Below are 21,369 nucleotides of genomic sequence, written 5' to 3'. Positions count from 1 at the left end.
AGGTCTGTATAACGTATAAAGGTCACGGTAAGAGAGAAGAGCCTCTTCTCTATCAGTACAGATTCTACTATGTCTGCAAAGTGTCTCCAGGGAAACAGCCAGGGGTTAAACAATGATTGTTAGAGTAGTGCTTTTTATTCTGTGTAATTATGAACCTGTGAAGGACACAAAGAGTTTATTCTATGATTTGGAAACAGTTCATCAAGTTTAATGGCCACACAGATGAGTGTTTCCATGAAAGAATCAGACTGGGTGAGATTTTTAATGATGAGTACAACTTTTAACGGCTCTTCCAGGAAAAGCATGTCCACCTTTTAGTGTAATAATTTCACAGTTACTTCATTGGAACAATAAGCTGATGCTCTGTACCTTAGTTTATCTCTCAGATTTTAGTCCAAACGCCATGTCTGTGTCTGTCTGTACTTTTTTTCCCCCCTGCACACATCACCCAGTCTGCTGAATAAGAGCAAGCTGGTGTTGTCCCAGAGTACACAAACACAGTTTGGGATGTTAAAAGGTAAAGGTTGCACAAAGGCTCTAAAAGTCATTTTCAGCGTTCACTGCTGAACAATCTAATTAAGTATTACAACATGATCATGTTCTATATCATTTCTGAATATAGGCTGTTGTGCACCTTTTTACAGTAGTCACACATTTCACCGAGTAAATGACCAACTAGGTCAATACCGGCCACATCTCATGACCGCAGTGGCACCAAACTACTTATGTGTAATTAATTCTATAGTTACTCTGGGTTCAGTGAAGGCACACGAGGTTCCTGGGATGAAGGGTTTTGAGAAACTCGTATTATTAAATTAGCCACAGAGGTGAGCAGGTACAAACATGCACAGCTGGTGCACACGGGACGTGTTCAGAACGCACATACATATGAGTTTAAATTCATGCACACATGCAAAAAGTGACCTGCCGTGCTCTCTCGCTTTCCGGAGCTTTCCTCTGAACCCATGAGTCCTTCCAGTTTGCAGTGCGTCATGGCAAATTTCGAGTCCATCCTTCATATCTTCATTCGATGAACCCTATTTATGAAGAATGATAGCGATTGACATTTAAAAAAGAACAATCCCGCACACTTACTTTCTTTGACCTCAGAGAACATGCTATTTAAAGGCTTACAAAGCACAAAGTGGGCAAGAGTGCACACAGTTGCCCTGTTCTACCTTTGTACAGCTGCGGGCCATACATTTGGCACCTGGGCCGTCAGTGTGGAGTTACCCGACTTAATCTTTCGACCTTCTCTGCACACTTGTTTGTTGAACAGTAAGCCAGTGGTAGCACTCATAGGCAGTGGTTTTTTCCTCACTATGTAGGTTTTTTTTAGGAGAATTCCACCCTGAAAATGTATTTCTAATTATTTCTGAGACCAAATCAGACTCCCCTTTTCCTTCAGTTATTGAGTACAGGTCGCTGCAGACATGTCTTTCTTGTGTAAAAATGGCTGTGGGAGAACTTGACCAATTTCCATTGGCCATTTTGCAACTTCCTTTGTCCCCTTTTTTCAGATTTTAGCTTCCTTTTGCCAATAAATACCCCTTTTATCCTATTTTCTGTCAATTTTTGCCAGTTCATTTGAACACTTTTATCCAATGTTTGTTCTTTCGTGACGTTTTTTGGCCACTTTTCATCTAAATTAGCTCACTTTTGCCCAATAATTAACACTTGTTTCTTTTTTTCCCTTCATTTTTCCTCTTTCTGTTCCACATTTTTGCCTTTTTTCGCTATTGTTTGCCACATTTTGCTCATTTGAACTATCATTTTCCATTAAATACCACCTGGTTCCTCTTTGATTGCCCATTTTTTTTTGCTTTTGTCCCATTTTAGTCACTTTACACTTTTTTCTTGCCACGTTTTTGCCACTTTTGGCCACCTGTTACCATGTCTGCCTCCACTGCAGTGCACTGGACCAGCCCAACATATTCTAATAATTAACTACACGTGTGTAAGACATAACTGTAACATGGTTTTCCAGTTTTGCATTCAATGAAATTGTAAATGTTAAATGGTAAATGGACTTGATTTTATATAGCGCTTTATCCCAACACTGAAGCAGTCTCAAAGCGCTTTACATATCAGCTCATTCACCCAATCACTCTCACATTCACACACCAGTGGGACAGGACTGCCATGCAAGGCGCTAGTCGACCACTGGGAGCAACTTAGGGTTCAGTGTCTTGCCCAAGGACACTTCGACACATAGTCAGGTAATGGGATCGAACCCCCAACCTCTCGATCAGAAGACGACCCTCTACCACACGGTCGCCCATTGTAATTTGTATAGAATTTCCAAGCCAATTACAATTACTATCTCAACTCAATTACAATTACGCCATTATTGTAATTAATAATCAATTATATGAATCATGGTTGGGGTCAATTATCCATGTTCAATTATGATTATGTTGACCAGCATTTTGTCCGATTCCCCCTAGAAAGTCAATTACAATTACTTTCTCAATTACTAAAGTTCAATTACAATTAGTCACCATTACTGAGCCTTTAATAAATAAGCCCATAAAATGAAACTATCCTTTTGTGTTAGCTTTCTGTTAGCATCTCTTATGATAACAGGTCTGTTTTGACCCATGTCTTAAATCAGCTGTAAAATACATTAAAAGTTATTAGTTTTTCCAACTCTTGGTTACCTTGTTAGTCTTCCCAACCCATGTCAATATTGGAAATATTGTTTTTGGTGTGGGCATGTCAGCATACCCCTAGATTTGAAAGAAGAAAAAAAAAAAATTAATGGTAAAATGATATTCAAGAGGTAAATTTGATATGAAACATATTTAGATAATGGTTTACTAAATTAGCCTTTGTGTAAACCACAAAACACAGTTTCCCAGTTGTGCGTTTAATTACATTGTAAATTAGAGTTTTTATAAAATGCTTATGACAATTACAAAGTAAATTATCTGAACTCAATTACAATTTTGATTATGATTACAACAGCAACATATTTTTTCAATTACAATTATTATAATTATGTCTTAATTGTAATTCATTAACAATTACGCAAATTCATTGATAATACAATTGTAATTAATGTTTTTCTTTGACCTTCCAATCAAAGAACAGTAATATGTAGCATAAAAACAGTTCCATTGTTAATGGTAGTTTAGCCCTGGCTACTGATTATGAACTGACCCTAGCAACATAGAGGCTAGAATCTGATTGGACAAATGCAGAGAAGACATTGCTCAACCTGACCGCCCACCACTGCCTTTGTTCACCTTTTTTTCTGCCATTAAAAAAAAAAATGAAAGCAATTTATTTTTAACCACACATTTCCAAAGATATCTCCAGCATTTATTCAGTAACGAATGAGTTCTGTTCACAATGTAAATACAGGTCACAAGGTTCTGATAAATACAATATTCTGTTATTGAGTCATTAGGGTGAAGTTCAAAAGCATGACAGTAAAATAAAGAGGTGTCCAATTTATTAATTCATTTCTAATTCTCAAACTCAATAAAAAGGTGTTTAACTTCTTATTATTACTTTTGCAATCATTTTAGGATGTTTTGAAATAATTTATTTAGCCTACGTCCAACTAGCATGTAGCACAAAGCAGTCTCTTCTTTCAGACACTCTAACTCTGTTAGTGAATTATGATGTTATGACACACCCATTAGGTTGCTAATAAAGTGTTGGATGTTGTAACAGGAGCAGGAAGGGCAGATAATCTACAGTATTGATGAAATTAAAAGTTTTTAACCAGTAGGGGGCAGATATTAGTATAAGATTTTTAGGCTGAGATACTGGACTCAAAACTGGACCACTCACTTTGTTGTCGTCGTTGTCATTGTCGTCGTTGCTGTTAAAATCACTACTCATCTGTTATTCGTGAACGGATCGGGCTGAAATTTGATAGGTGTAATCTAGGGATGTGTACGCCCGATTTTCGATTTGATTTGGGGTCGGGGGAGGTTTCAATTTCTCATTTATTTGCGAGTCAAATATTACGACGGTTGATGGTACCAAATCATTGGCACATACCAATATATAAATGGGGCCCATTACCTCGTACGTGTCACGGGGGTGCCAGGGAGCCCCGGGGGCCACATTTTTCAAATGACTACTCCTCCATTAGTTCTTGTTAGATCGGAATGCAGTTAGGTATGAATACTTTATGAATGAATATGATGAGATGCTCAGAGCCCTTTTTTTTTTTTTCCGGTAATTTCAAAATTTATGGGAACATAGTCGTGTGATATATCATTTCAAAGGTAATTCAACGTAGATCACAAATAGATTACACTCGCACAATTCAATTGTGGCCCACCCCCCTTTTTCTGCAATTTCCATAAAAGTCGTTTACTTATTTATTTGTGAGTCAAATATTGCGACAATTGGTGGTACCAAATCATTGACACATACCAATATATGAATGGGGCCCATTGCTCCGTATGTACTACGGGGGCACCAGGGGGCCCCATTTGTTAAATGACTACTCCGCCGTTAATATCAGAATCAGGCTGTAATTTGACATGGATATTCTATGAACGGATGTCAAGAGCCTCTCTGAGACCTTTTTTTACCCAGTGGAACCAAGTCATTTCATTGAATTCTCAGGAACGTGGTACGTGCTGTTCAGCGCAGAGATGTTCCACGGGCCCAGCTGTAATTTATCTGAGCTGTCATTTTCTCTTTTGTCACTGGAGTAATTGCCCGTGTTTCTCTTACTGCACACGCTGTTCCGAGCAGGCTAAATGCACCAACACAACTTGTACTGTGATTTACTGTATGTTGTCATAGCTGAGTTTTGTGTGTTTGCTTTGTTTCTAACCATCAGAGCAAATGGCTTCCATTGACCATCTGTGCACTGACCATCCTGGAAAGCAAATGTAGCCTACGATGATGAATAGATGTGGGAAATGCAGTTTTTGCAGAAAATAAATTTAACTCTATTGGCACATCATTTCCAGTTTTATAAATCCAGATGTTTCTTTAAATGAAGGGTTAAAACTAAATAATAATAAATTAAAAAAAAGAATAAATAAATAAAAAATGATCTCTTAATATACCTTAGTGAGAAAAAAAACATTTAAATCTCTCATGGTATTGTATGAGTGACAGCCGGAGATAGGCACCAGCTGACCCCTGAGATCCTGAAAAGGAGCAAGCAGGTTTAAAAATGGATTGATTGTATAAGCACACTTTAATTCATTATTTTTTAAAGGACATATCCATCTGAACACAACTGTCCAATCCAATGCCAGAGACAATTAAAATAAGCTTCATTATGTATGAACAGGATGTACCGTAGCACTAAGAAGCCTGGGTTCATAATGAGCTAATCATGCAGTCAACATGATCTTGTTCTAATCAGTATAATGACATGCGTTATTACTACAAAAAGCTAAACTGTGTCTTTAGCACATTTGCAGATCATGTTTTATTGCAGAGCGTTTCATCAGAAACCACCATGTCATGCTAGCTGAATCATAATCTACTCAAGTTTGTTCATGTCAGGTCTCAACCACTGGGTCACAGATCATGTACTGGTCCATGGAACATTTGGTGCAGAGCAGCAAAATAAATAAATAGAATCAAATAATGTATTCTATTCCTTCTAAGTGCAAATGCATTCATCGTTTTTTAGTTTAACAAAGTCACAGCTCCACATGCAGTCTTGGAGGAGGCAATGCAGCATTTTGGTCTTTTTGGGGGGCCTTAAAGCCAAAAACATAGTATTTGAGGTTTATTTTCCCAAACTTGCCTGTTTTCCAGAGTTTTAGCCTCTGAAAAGTCACTTTCTGAGCAACTCTACACAAACAGGCTGATTTGCGGCCAACTTCATGAGTGGGCGTGTCTATAGATGCAACACTGATTCTCCTCCCCGCACGGTGACGTAGGGCCAGAGGATGGCCCGCCCTCCTCCCACCCACTCCATAGCCGAGCTCATGCTGCTTTATAAACACGAGACAGAGCGTGGGGTCGGGGCGTTCACCGGTACATACATAGACTGTAGAAAATACATACATAGCACTGCACAAAGGACACTGAAATGCTCACCTTTGTGGGCGTGTCTGTTTACATGTCAATCACAAGCTTCCTGGAGGCGCGGCTTCTCCAGCTCAGTGCCGTGTCAAATTTGTCAAAGTAGGAACGCGTCATCAAGCACTGTGAGGATAATAGTGATTATATAATTATATACGTACCCTCACTTGTGGAAGTCAGGATAATTTAATGAAAGAATATGGCATGTTGCAGAGGTTCCTGAAAAGATCAAAAGGATAGAAAAAAAAATGGCTTGAATCAATTTTGTTAAATAGTGCAATTATGCAGAGAATACATGTTCTTAGCTTTTTGGAATATGCAATGTTTTGCATTATGTCAAAAGATTAAAAAAAAAAGAAAAGGAAAAGAAAGTAGAAATAGAAAAATTCTAAAAATAAGTTTTGTCTTGCTAAGCCGTTACCTGGTAGCAGATACATACATTTGCAAGATTCAAATGAAAATTGATGTAAATAGTTCCAACAATGATGGTTTAGAAGAGTAATGACTGCAATAGAAAACAATGCAGTAATACTTATTTTCAAAATTAACTCCAGTTTGGTGTTTTTCACAATAGCAAGGATGACACTGGATTGAATATACTGTACGAAGCAGAGAGTGTCAGACACATAAAGGGAGGGCCGTTACCCAAGACGTGTGTTCTTATGCTGGGACAAAAGTGCAGCTGTCTCTGTACACTGACCTCCACTGAGGGATTTTGTCTGTGCTGGATCCAGTGACCCGTTACATGTAAGAGATATGTGTGGTTAACACATTTTAATAAGGATCAGAAAGTAGTGTTGTTTTATTTAAGTGGCAGCGGATAGAGGTGTAAACAGTACTGATATATCCTACTCAAGTACATGTTACTTGATTATTGTATACTCAAACACAAATAAAAGTAAGTCATATGTAAAATACTCAAGTACAAGTAAAAAGTAGCTCAATTAAATAGTACTCAAAGTAAAAGTTACTTTCACCCTCCATGTTTATTTTTGGTAATAAATCTTGCCACGATTCCCTTGCCTACAGTAAACATCTAGTGTATAAACTTAAAAAGGAAGAGACCAAATTTTTGCACAATTGGAACTTAATTTATTTTCAACAAAGGCATAAAATAAAAGTTTTGTCAATGTACATTTGTTTAAAAAAATAAAAAAAATAAAACAAAAACACCAATGAATTAAATTCAAAATAAAAATAAAAAAATTCCCATGCTCGAAGAATAGGTATTTACGAACTTCCATAACTGTGCCATGTGGGTAATAACACAATAGGTAGAAACCCCAACCTGAAATAAAGAAAATGGCGGAGCGTTGATCAGAAAAGTCACGACTAAGAACACATGAATTATATAATTCAATGTGAACATGAAACGAAAATAGAAAATAATCACAAAAAATAATAATTTACTGACGGTTGGGTGTAGAAATGTAATGAATTACTTTTTTTTTTATTTTTAAACTTATTTAAGTACAAGTAAAATGACTGTTTTAGAAATGTACAAGTGCCCATAAAAGCCACTCAATTACAGTAACATGAGAATCAGAATCAACTTTATTGTCCATGTAATGTATGTTATATACACACGAGGAATTTGACTTGGTGAACTGTGCTCTCTCTAACAACGTAAACATTAAATAATAAAAATAACTAGAAAAATATAAACAGTAGTTAAAGACCAATATGTGCAAAACTAAATAGGATAATAATAATAATAATAATAATAATATAGTACAGTAGTACTTGTAATCCATTACTTTCCCCTCTGGTAGTGGACTGCCCTCCCTTAATGTAGTAGAATGAAACTTTTTAAGGAAAAGTGTTTAAAAAACGGGGGAAAAAAAGTCACGCAGTCAAACAGGTACCAATGAACCATGATGATCTGTACTTTCTAGAGGACGTGTACTGAACCACAGACAGACATGAACAACTGTGAATAGCATTGACTCTCTTAATCTCTCCTGCAATATCACCACTATGATGCTAGGGCAAAGGCCATCACAGCTGGAGCATAATGAACGCAGCAGAACATTATCCAGGTGCTTAGCACGGTGTGGCCCAAAAGTAGAAGCTGCATTGGAAAAGGTTAGGAGGAGAGGACACCTAGGACTGGTTCTCTAACACACACACACACACACACACACACAGGTCAGACTGTGTTTGGCTTGCAGGAAAGAGAACAAATTGTCCACGTTGTGTGTGTGTGTGTGTGTGTGTGTCTTGTTATGCACATCATTACACCTCGATAATTCCTGTTTCCAACTTTCCTTTTTTTTCTTCACAGTGTAGTTTCCTAACAGATTTATAGCCAAGATCAAAGTAGCACATAGGGATAAACATACTGTTCTTGTTTGGAATTAGCACAGAAGGACAATGCTTTCTTTCCATTCTTTGGACAAAAAAAAAAATAAAAATAAAAAGTAAAAGCGAACTCTCCCACTCACTGTTTAGGACACCCACCTGCACACAGACTGCACAGGCAGAACTCTTTTAATCCTTATCAGTGAAACACAGACGTGAACAATGTGTCTTGTGTCATTTCCATCAGGCAGAGGAAGAAGGTTTTTAAGGAACAGATGATGGAAACATATGTTGAAGTGTGAGAACAGGCAACCCCTCGCTTCAGTCTCACTGTCTAATCCTGTTGAAGTGTAGATGAGATATTAGTGGGTGGTAAGTACAGAAAAAACATTTCATTTTGGTAAATACAGAGTTTTTGTTGCTGTCACAGCTGGGTTTTCTTTTGTATTTATGCATTTCTATGTGTGTATATTCATCTTTCTATCATATTACACAATATTATCAGACATTTGCAGAGAGGCTGATGTTCCAGGGATGGTTTGTTCACCTTCAGTGAAAAACAAGATATAACAGAATATACTCCATAGGAAGAGCTCTTTAATGAAATTAGTCTGTTTGTGACCTTTACATTACTGGTTGAATGTAAATCTATGATTCAGCATAGGACAATAGAACTATTATCTACTTTTATGTAACGTCCACGACAAATGTTATTTAACAAAAGCATTTTACAAACAAAAGGGTGAGGACAGCATTACGTTAAGCTGAATCACTTTCACACCTTTACAACAGGGGTGTCAAACTCATTTTTGTTCAGGGGGCCAAACACCGAGCAGTTTATCTTAAGTGGGCCACAGATTTTAGGTGTGAAAATTTTATCAATATTGTGCTTTAGTTTGCACTTCCACATATAAATAAATGATTAAATATTTAAGGCACAAATATTTAAGCAATAACTGAGAAATCTCAGTCGCTGCAGAATCTTCACTTCCAATTTATTTTTTTAATTTTTACAGAATTTGGGGAGATTTTGGTGGAATAATTTGAGAAAAATTGTAGGATTTTGGAAGAATTTAATGATCTTTTAACAATGTGATATTAAAAATGATATGATTTAGGCTCTGCTAATATTGTGGAGTTTCATTGAATTGGTGTCACATGCAGGTCCAAGTGCTAACCCTAATGCACGGACGGAGGCGGAGCTCAGGTGCATTAAACCAATATCTATTGTTCTTTTAGGCATGGTCAGACAAGCAGGGATTTGGCACACAGTTGGTCAGTCCAGGGAGGCAGAGGTATAAAAAAACACAAAAAGACAAACCCAGAACACAGTAAACAAGAAGAATGTCCAAATTCAGGGAAAAAAAATGCTGGAATACTAAATTTTAAAAAAAAAAACACTTGGAATTACTGGCATGAAATCAAGCCCAGAATTCTATTTCAGTGCTAAATTCTATTTTTAGTTGAACTTAGTACTGAAATGAGGCAAAGCCTCCCCATTTATACACAGATCAGTTAGTTCATCAATTGCAGCTGGTGACCAATCACCAGCAGCTGGTGCCCAGCAGGAGAAAGCTGCTGGGAGGGAGGCCAAGAGTTCCTGCCTGCCTTACAAAATAAAACCCCATCCTGACAATTTGTGTATTATTTGTGGAGGTTATTTACAACTGAATTTGTTGATAATTTACACAACCATTCATGGTTTCTCTGACTTTTTTGCTTTCTGCCGTGGTCTGAATTGAATGCTCTAAAGGGCCGGTTTTGGCCCCCGGGCCTTAAGTTTGACACATGTGCTTTACAGTGACACTCGCTTTAGTAACCCTTTACCTGTCATACAGTCTTTTCTTTATCTCTACATTTTTTGTTAGATTATTTAGAAATTCATAGTTGGAAGCAAGAACATAAGGAAATAAAAAGTAAAGTGTTTATTTGCTTTAAACAATTGGAACAAACACTAATTCCCAGGTAAAGATGTTTTCATTCTAAATAAATCCTTGCAAACACGATATACATAAACTATTTAAAGTTATATTGACTTGGTAAATGGTTTACTAATCAAATAAATGTTAAACATCATAAACAGAGATGTCATCAACATAAACACAACTACACAACTATGGCATCAATAAAAAAATACACAATTATTGCCTTTTTTGGTAAATGTATGAAACCATGCACAATATTGTACGATGATTCTTCATTTCCTTCAGTTATAGCGTACATGACTACATATTGAAGTCATCCATATCAGGAAACCAATTATCACAAATGTCATTCAGTCAGGATTAGAGAAAGACTGCGCTCATGTATCATTGTATTCTAAGAATGAGACATGCTTCATATTTTTTCCCAGCGGATGAAATCTAAGCGTGTTGCACATGGAGGCAACGTTGTTACCAGCCTAATGAGCTGCTGACGTTGGAGCATGTTCCACTCCTCACACACAGCGACACGTGCCTGCTTCACAGTGGCGGAAAAAAAACAAAAACTCATTATTGTGGCAGAGACGTTAAATAGTAAAATTTTAGAGAGCAATTCCTGTGAGGGACATGAAAATACACGCTAATAACGCTATACTTTTTGCATTTGGAAAATATGTTCAACTAAAGCTAAATAATGCACAAACCTTTACACAAATTATAAAGTGCAAAATAACATGCCACAAAACATTGAAATATACATTTTGTTTTGTAAATGAAAAATGTTTTGGTGTGGATGTGTAGCTACAACTCCACAGCACTATGAACTACATATCCAGTATAAAAGCAACTGACTTGATAATTTATGTAAAAACACTTAGTTTTAACTGGAGGACAAAAGAGAGTAGAAATTAACATAATTTAATTTGAAAAATTGTAAACAGCATCTGTTCAAGTAAACCTCTAGGTACAATTATTCTCTTTTTAAGATCAATAAATATAGAATAGAACATCAAACTCAAAGTAATAATAGCCTACATACATTAATTCATAAATCTGGATAGTTTTCCGACTATTGAAATATGAAATAGTAAAGATAAACAGCTGTGCAAATTTTGTTTAGCTTAATAAAGTTGGTTTTAGCTTAACCAGCGTGCTGCTGTGTTGTTGTTACATAGCCTAAATGTTCATTTTTGGGACATTAAATTAGTTTACTTTAATTTACTTATATTATATAATATAAGTATTCTAAATATATTATTATAATATTTCAATTGCTAAAATTGTCTAACTTTGTGTTTTTAAGCAGCGTGACTTGTATTTTCAGGTTTAAAAAAATACTATACTATTAAAACAATTATTTGTTATTACAATAGGATTTTTTTGGGATGGTCAACTTCACACATACTCACTTAAAACACACAAACCCAAACAATTTAGATACAAAAGGGATATTCAATATTATACTAGTTATTTAAAAGTAGGAATATGAAAAGTAAAGGAACCTTAAGACCAAAGAATGAACACTGCTCGACTGTTATGTTTGAATCATTTTGGAGAAAATCATTTCTGGGGAAAATAAACTTTAGGTTCTGCATATAACCCCAGTTCTATGGGTAATATGAGTGAGTTGTCTCACTATGGGATGCACACTCCCTGTAGCCCTCAGAAACACTTTTCTCAATCCTCCACGCCCTGATTGGCTGGAAAGAACTTTCCATCTGCCAGGGACACTCCCACCCTCTATAAAAGGGAGGGCGGATGTACAGTTCCTCATTCAAAATAAGCACCTCTTCTCACTCGTTCGAGCAAGAATGGTTGTCTGGTGAAACGTCTCACTCATATTACTCATAGAACCGGGATTATATACATAACCTAAAGTTCTATTTCGTAATATTTCGTGAGAAGTTTCACTATGGGAAATTGCAACTCCCGTAGTGAAGACATGCTTATCGAGCGAAAAAAAAAAACAGCCTCCAAGGCAGAGTCCGTTTGTAGTGGGTTTGATACAAAAAAATGATTTGGCTTAGTCAGACTCGAGTTTGGGTGAATTTATTGTGCAGGTCTGCCCAAAAAGTGCAAAAGATGGCTTTGCCAACACCAGATCCAAATGCAATTCTTTGTACAATATTTACAATATTTACAGCCTGCTTCGTGTTTTCCCAGGAGCTGGTACCTGCCATGTACTCAGCTCCCCTTCAAGCGCACACACACCTCCTGTAGTGCTGAAGACCTCTTATATAGCCTGAGGCCCCTCCCCCAACACAATGAAAAGAAAGAAAACCAACAGTCTCTCTACACACAGAAACCAAATCACAAAATAATTAATTTTAAAAAAGAACGAGCAACAATAATATATGTACTAAAGAGTCAACATTCCCCCAGAAGAGAAAATAAAATAATTCTGTACTGAAACCGTAAAGTCACATGACGTCTCGTAACGTCACTCATGCGCGCCCTGCATATGACGCAATATAAAGCGGAAGACGCATTTACTCAGGTTGGCTGGGTGAGTGTATGAATGAGTGGTGTATACTGGAGAAAAGTTTGTAACTCGGAGAAAACTATGGATGGAAAATTGCTTGAGCAGCAGCCAAGTGTGCACCCATGGCGGCTGCGGTGGCTGACGAAAAGAAACCCGAAGACAATGGTAAACGGATGGAGCGGTAAGGGAAAGCTGGTCTGAGTGAGTGTGCATGTACGTGTGTGTTAGCGTCCCGCACTAGCTGACGGAGCTACTCCGTCACACCATTATACATCAGGACAGCACAACAGTCGAGCATGTAAACCCGCACAAATGTGAGGGGCGAGGACCAACTCGCCGCTGCACAAATGTCCTGAACAGACATTCCCCTGAACAAGGCCCAGGACATGACGGGACATCTAGTGGAGTGTTGCTGCAGGCCCTCAGGAGCCGCAGACCCCAACCCTCATAGGCCAAAACAATGACCCCCATTGTTCTTGGTAATGGGGAGCCATTGCCAAAGCAGCGGCCATTGTCAAAGCAATGGCCCCCATAGCCCCATAAGCAACACCTATGACAGGCTTCCCCCTGTGGGAATTATCCCAGGAGACGAACAGCTGATCGCTCCTCCTGAGACCCCTACATGTTCATGTACGTGCGTAACACACGTACTGAACACAACAAATTAGACTGCTGCTCATCCTGCAAGGAAGGAAGGCCAACAGGTCAAAGGGAGATGAAGAGTACACCATCATCGGCACAAAGGTCAATTTGGGCTCCAAAATCATCCTCACAGCTGAGCGCATGACGAGTGAACCAAGAGCGCACGGATGTCACTAACCCGCTTATCTGAAGCCAGCGCAAGTAACAACACAGCTCACAGGGAAGCAACCCTAAGGCTAGCTTCCCCCAGTGGCTCAAGGGTAAGATGATTAAGATCTCTAGGTTATGTATATAACCCTGGTTCTATGGGTAATATTAGTGAGATGTCTTACTCATATTGTGAAAAAGAACCAATAATCAACCAATAATAATCATTATGAATTAAAATAACTAAGTATTATTAAGTTGTAATGAGAACCACCGCCAGATCCCACAGTGGAACCAGCGATCTGGCCATAAAAAACGGCCGATCAGCAGGAGCTGGCTCACCGTTTTATCCCCAAAGCCCACATGACAGGCTGCGATCGCCGCTAAATACACTTTCACAGTGGAACAGGCTACACGCTTGTCAATCAGGCCCTGCAGGGATGACAAGATCACTCCCCAAGCCCTGAAAAGGGATGTGACACCCCTGGGGGAATCAACCCTCGAAACACTGTAGGTTATTCACATAACCCCGGTTTCATGAGTAATATGAGCGCGATGCCTCACTCATATTTATGACAAAAGAACTCAACTTGCAATCATAAAGAGAGCTAGTGGAAGAGGCCTGGGCACCCTGTAAGCTGGAGACCACACTGTGAGGGTCCCACCGCTGACAGATGGAGCCATTCAGGGGCCAAGCCCACAGTCCCAGTCGCTCTGGGTGTGGGTGGAAGATAGTTCCTCCAGCCTGTGACAGCAGATCCCTGCACAGCGGGAGCCATTGCATAGCTGGCCAGTGAGGGGCCACCAGGATCAGTGTATGACCCTGCTCCCTCACCCTGGACAGAGTGGGGAGCAAAAGGGCCAACGGGGGAAACGTGTGCAAGCAGCCAGACGTGCGCCAGCTCATTTACGCTGAGGGGAGCATCTGTGCCACGCAGGGAGAAAAACAATGTGCACTGCGTGTTCTCCTCCGCGGCAAACAGATCCACCTCGTCTCGTCCATAATGAGCCCACAACTGTTGCACCACCAGTGGGCATAACCTCTATTCCCCGTACACCGGCGTGCCCTGGACAACAGGTCCGCACCTTTGTTCAGGAACCCCTGGGAATGAGCGTTGCTCTCAGAGAGAGGAGATGATTGCAACTTCACAGGATCAACATGCGCGCCAGCAGCAGCAGTGTAATACACACACCCATGTATTACCGGAACCGATTGGCACTCTGCTGAGTAGAGGAGCAATCTCTATTACAACTGGTGTGGAGATCACCTTCGGTCTCCATGGAGACACCGTGCATCAGGAAATCCAAGGCCCACCAGCGTAACTCCAGCGTAAACAGAACCCTCTGTGCGCCATGACTCACAGGGCTGAGCGCATGAGAGGCCACCACAGCTGGAATTCCTTCATGTGGAGGCGGCCGAGGCGGATGACGTCATCAAGCCATCAATCCGAGTAACCGGAGACATAATCTGAACTGAACAGATTTGCCCGGTCGAAACAGCGCAAGGCATGCCCTGAACGTCTCCACCCGCTGCACCAACAGGTGTGCAGTGAGAGGCACCGAGCGCAGAGACAATCGCAGAAGACTGTGTAGGGGAAAGCATGCTCTTTTCCGTTGTGGCCTCCGATTCAGATTGTGCCAAAAACAGCCAATCGTCCAAACAGGTGGCCAAACGGATTCCCCGCCTCCTCAGCGGGGCTATCACTGAATCTGCAGCTTGCATGAACACCCTCGAGCTCAGTGAGAGGCTGAAGGGAAGCGCACAGTATTCATGATATATCTACCGGAAAGCAAATCTCAGGTACTTTCTGTGAGGGGGATATAACGGAATGTGGAAATACAAATCCTTCAGGTTGACAGAGGTGAACCAACCTTCCTGACGCACCAGGTGTAAAAAGGAGGCATGGGTAAGCATCCTGAACTTATATTTCCTGAGAAATCTGTTCAAAACCTGTAGATACAGGATAGGGCAAATGCCCCCCCTAGGGACAGTGCAGGTGGAACAATAGAGATTGCTCCTCTACTCAGCAGAGAGCCGATCTCTTCCGGTAATACACGAGTGTGTGTAATACACCGGCAAAACGGGGTGGGACAGCCGCAAACTGCAGCTTGTAACCCTTCGATATCATCCGCAGCACCCATGGTGGAGCTGCTATCGTTGCCCATTTGTCTTTCTCTAACGGAGAGGGTGGATAAGCGCTTCGGCTTGTTCAACCTTGGAGGCATCGGCCGTGGTACGGTGGTGCCCTCTCCCGGCGGTAGGCTGCCAATGGCCGGAAAAACCATTTGTGGCGTAACGGCGCCTTCTTGAGAAGACGGATTTCACACTGCCAGAAGGCCCAACCGGAAGGCAGTGGAGCCCTCTGTCAGCGGCAGCCTGCCCAACAGCAGAGGAACCAACTCTGTCACGGCGGCGCCCTCTGCCAGTGGAGCAGAGCCATTCCCACTGGAAGAAGCGTGCAGTACTGCTCGTTTCCGGGAACAGCGTGGTAACAGGAGCTCTGCAATATCCAACACGGAGAAGGCTGAGGCTTCCCTCCGAGTAGAGACTGCAGGCACCGTTACCACATTGCTTATAGTATAGTTGATTTCACATGCCGTGCCCCTGGCCTTTGGCTGGGGTGCTTGAGCAATGTACACATCATCTTTATTTGAACGTGTGTGGATGCGTGCTTGTAGACATGAAAAGGGGGGGCAAACTTCTCGTGAAACATGTCCTCTCCTGACTGTCCGAGGACCGTGTCTCAGTGGTGGGGAGGATGGGCTGTCAGGAGCCCATGGATGCACGTGTGAAAGCGTAACAGGTGAAGCTGGTGAATGAGGAACATCCAGATGCATCACTGAGGGGGGAGAAAACAGACAGACCGTCTTTTCTTCCTCCTTGTTTGCGTATGCCGAGCGGGCTGTACCGGCGCAGCAGCAGCCGCGGGCCAGCCCAGTGGGCCTTGCTGAGGCGGAGCAGCTGGGCGCTGTGACTTAAACTGCAGTTTAAGATGGTCTCTTCCATGTGGGATCGAGGGCTTCCGTGGAAGACACAGACAAAAATCAGCGCTGGGCTGAATATCTCGTCCGGGACCACCGGCGCATCGAGGATGTGGCTCTTTTCTGCGTCAGAAAGTCTGGTGAGGTCAAGCCAACGCACTTGTTCCTGAAGCACCATGTTGCTCATCACGCTACCCAAGGCCCGCACGGAGCGGTGCTGGGTGCGGAGACACACACCTGCTATGGATGAAAATGTACTCAACTGTCGCTGGCTCCTGAGACCGAGCAAAAACACTCACACAGTTCAGCTTGGTAAGCCATGAGGAAGGAGAGGACATTTCGAGCTTTCACTGAGAGCACCGCTGCAGCGTACGCACTGCCCGATAGGTCCGACTGAAGACAGTCCGTCCTGGTTGGTAGCATGGATCTCCGGGGAGAAAAAGCAGGCTGGCATGGCAACAGGTAAGCCGCAATTAGCGGCTCCACCGTCGGCATTCTGAGCAGTCCGAGGCTTTCCACATCCTCACAGTAAAAGGTGGAGGAGCCTGTCACATAAGACTTTCCACTGAAAATGCGGTCCTTCCATGGATGCGCCACTCCCAGCAACAGCTCCGGGAAAACGAAGCAGATTTATCTCAACGTGTCCTCGGAGGTGGGAAGCTTACTCACGGAATGGCGAGGCACATCACCACACCCCTGCACAGCTCCACGGTGTCCAAGCTTGGGAAAGGTAAGGAAGGTGTGAAAACCTCCTCCTCTTCCAGAGAGGCGACAAAGGCGGCAGGCCGCTGGGAGCCCCAGCTGAGGCCATCAGCAGCAGCAGAGTGTATTTGCTCGCTGCGGCAGAAGCACCGAGGAAGAAGGGGGGCCTAGGTGGACATCAGACGCGCTGGCCTACGACGGAGGCTGCGTGTGTCGAACGCCGTGCTGCTAGCTGCAGTTCATCCCGTCGCCTCGGTTTCCATCGCCGCTTGACACAGGCAGGAAAAGCAGGTGGATTAGCTTCTAGGGAATGTGTATCTCATAGTGAGACATCTCACAAAATATTATGAAATAGAACAGCACATTCAGACATTTGTTCCCATTAGTTAAATTGAAATTTGGCAACATTAACACATCACATAATTGACTTACAGCATGTCTCAGATGGTCACCGTGCACATGTACAAGGTGCTGCTGCTTAGTAATTAAGGACAGTTTTTTTTATATCAACCAAGAAACAAGCCATTGCAGGTATAATAAATAAGTTTTTTTTTAAATAAATAAATGTTTTGTTATTTAATTGTTACAATATGATTTTATTCAATGAAAATATTAAATAAAAAATAAAAAAACAGTGTCTACTCTTGTCTGACGTTTATCCTCCTGTGCCTCCCTGAGCATAGAGAGAACCAGACACTCAACCTTTTCCTTTTACAGCAATCACACCTGTAATTGGGCATAATGCTTCTTCCTGTTGCTTCAATCTCATCAGGGGACGTTGGACAGAATATCTCTTCACTTCAGGGTCAGGAGCTTCTGATCCTGTTTTGAATGAGGGCGTCGGCAACGTTGCAAAGCAACGTGGAATAGAAAGCTACTTTTATGTTAAGATCATGAAAATTTTCATTCAGAAGTTTTTTTGAAATTATTACATGCTCATCTGTTTTTGAATTTGGATACCGAAAGCATTTGCATTGTGGTGCTTTAGGCTAATTAAAAAACCCAACCTTCCCCACAGCTTTTTATCTGATAATGGCAATAAAATATTGTAGAAAACCTGCCTTAGGACAAAATAGCATGCTAAGACTCACCTGAAATGTACATTGTTCATCAACTTATCTTTTGCTTGCTTTCTAACCTTGTTGGAACATGTGTATACTAAATTATTTCTTTAGAGTACAATGTATTGTTAGCCTGTCAGGTAAAATTAAACTGTGTTACTTTTTACAACAGGCAATTAATGGTGACGGAAAAGGTAGATCGGGGTGGGGAACTTTTACCACAAGGGGAACCATAAAAATTTGATTGTTTGATCTGAGAACCATCAATACTTATGTCTGCAATTAGGATGATAATGACTATTTCAAGCAACTAAGAGGTTTAGTCTGTTTTTGTTTTTGTTTTGTGTGTTGTATTGTTCACTTTGTGTATGTTAATTGTATTGTGTATTTTTGTTGTTATTTTGTGTTTTTGAAGTCATTTTATGTATTTTTGTTCACATTTTGTATGTTCTTCTGTTATTTTGTGCATATTATGTTGTTGTCCTATGTGTTTTTGCTCTACATTTCTGTATTTTGTCATCCTTTTTGTGCAATTTTTTATTTATTTTTTGTATGTTTTTGGAGTAATTATGTGCATTTTTACTTTTGTGTTTATTTTGCCCACTAAAGGTGTTTCAAAACAAAAAATTACATCCAAGTAAATCTTTGAATTCTTTTTAGCATCAAAAAATGACCTTCTTGTTGAAGAGATTCTCAGAATGGTGTATGACTACAGTTAGTACCTGATGCATATATGACAGAATGCACTGACCTACACATTCACAAAAAAATATCGAAACACAAGCAGGTGGACTTAGGTGGGTCAAGTCACTAGGACAGTAAGTCACTAAACAACAAGTACAGCAGCCTGTGACACACAAAGGACATGTGCAGGGCTGGTGTGCATCACATCTATCAGTCACGTATTACGTATGAATTATGTACATCTATATGTCACATTAGCCAACTCAGATATTACGGGAAAAAAGCAATATAGGTTTTACTATGATTTATTACCATGGCCAGTGGCCATTGTAGAAGTCATTACAAATCCTAATGAATAACATGACAAAGCAAGACTTGAAAAGCCTGAGCGTGAATATGATTAATTTAAAAATGGAGGTTATAACAGATAGTTGACTAAAGCTTTGAGTGAAAGAACCAGTGGAAATGTATCAGCAGCACGACAGAAAAACATCAGTTAGGAGGTGGGAGAGAAAAAAGAATGTCCTAATCAGAATTCCACGTGCGCAGACATGTTAATACGTGCACATACCATTTTGAAACATCACGTGCCAAATCTGTAATTCACAAAAGTCTGACTGCATTATTTTATTTTGCACATCTGTGTAAGAGCCTCACAGTACGTAGTTGATCACGTGCAGTATCTCATACTAAAGGCTGCTTGGGTTGATAAGCATGACTGGTGACATGACTAATAATTTGATAATGAAAGATATTCACACGTGCAGAGGTGGGGCTGAAAGTGCTTCGGTTCTTACTTCTATGCTCTATCTATAATACCCAAAGTCAAATAGATCCTGGCTATAGGCTGTGCAATTGCAATGGGGCCCACGCGGGGGCCCACTGGGGGGACCCTAAAGCTGAGTCTTCCACCTTATCTGAAGAGAACAAAATGTACCCGTTTTTATCCCTTAAATGGCAAAAATATGTTTTATTGGATAAAGGCCTCGTAGATCAATAAATCAAAGATCATTTGCTGAAAAAAATGTAAAAAGGTTGAAAATGCCACTCGAAAGTTTGCTTTCGTCTCCACCATCAACACTCTTTTATTTGGAAAAGTACTGTATATAACCACATTGTGCAAGACATTCAGTTTTGGACAGATTCAGATATTTCCTCGTAAATCCGAAAGTAAACATCCGCCATTGTTTCAGAAGGTAAAAAACACCAGAAATGTGTTGGAAAGTCACATTGGCAACTGCTTTTAGTCGTAAGAACTCAGGAGATTTAATAGTAGTAATTTTTGCTGAGCTAATGTGAGGTGGGGCTGAAAGTGCTCTGGTGCTTACTTCTCTGCTATATAATACCCAAAGTCATAGGCGTTCCTGGCATACCTGTCAAGTATCCCGTTTTGGCCAGGAAACTCCCGTATTTTACCCCTCTTTCCTGCCATCGTCCCGTATTATTATTTTCCCGTAAATATCCCGTATTTTATTTTAATAATAATTAAAAGATGCCTTACTAAACTGAACGCCGTCACTAGCCTTACGAGAACTACCACCCAGGCCATTTCAGAGATTAGTGCCGACAGTGGCAACAAACCCGGAAACAACTCAGAAAAGAGATAATGAGTGAAGACGTTCTGGTGAAAAAGACCAAGAACGCGTGTAAATATCTTGTAAAATAGACAGAGAGTTTATCTTCCTAAAGAGTAGCAGGATGGTACACAGTTACACGTTCTGTTAGATTAATAGATTTTAGCATCTACGACGGGGGAAGAAACGAAGTACGTCACCATGAAAAATCAGCCAATCACAAGCACCACAAATATACACTGCTTTAAAAAAAATGATAAAGTCTGTAATTAATGTGTCTAATAAGTCATTAGTGAATACCAGAGAACCACATGACTGAGCATGAGAAATTATAAGAAAATATGTAATGAAAATAAAATGTTAATGACTAACTTAAAGACAAGCAATGTGAAATACTGTATGTATATTAAATAAACACGTGTGCTTCATATACACATTTATGTTTTTATTTAGGCTTTTTTATCATTTAGAAATTAGGGCTGGGCGATATATCGAGATTCAAGATGTATTGAGTTTTCTATTTTGGCGATATAGAAAACTATAATATTTCAACTTATTATGTATCAAAATACTAGCTTTAGGAGTCGCTGCTTTTACTTCTCAGAACAACATGTAAAGCTCAGTTAGATGGATTAATGAGTGCACATATTGATCAGCTGTTTCTTAATAAATGTCCACGTGTGGCATTTTGCATCAGCAAATTTAACCCAGAATTGTCTTTCTGGTCAGACTTCATTTGATAAAATTATCTAGATTTATATCGTATATCACCATTTTGAGAAAATATATTGAGATATGAGTTTTGGTCCATATTGCCCAGCCCTAGTAGGAATGTTCACAGCATTTCAATGTTA

This window comes from Gouania willdenowi, chromosome 8, assembly GCF_900634775.1.
Source record: "Gouania willdenowi chromosome 8, fGouWil2.1, whole genome shotgun sequence".
NCBI classification, from domain to species: Eukaryota; Metazoa; Chordata; class Actinopteri; order Blenniiformes; family Gobiesocidae; genus Gouania; species Gouania willdenowi.
This window is presented reverse-complemented; position numbering follows the sequence as displayed.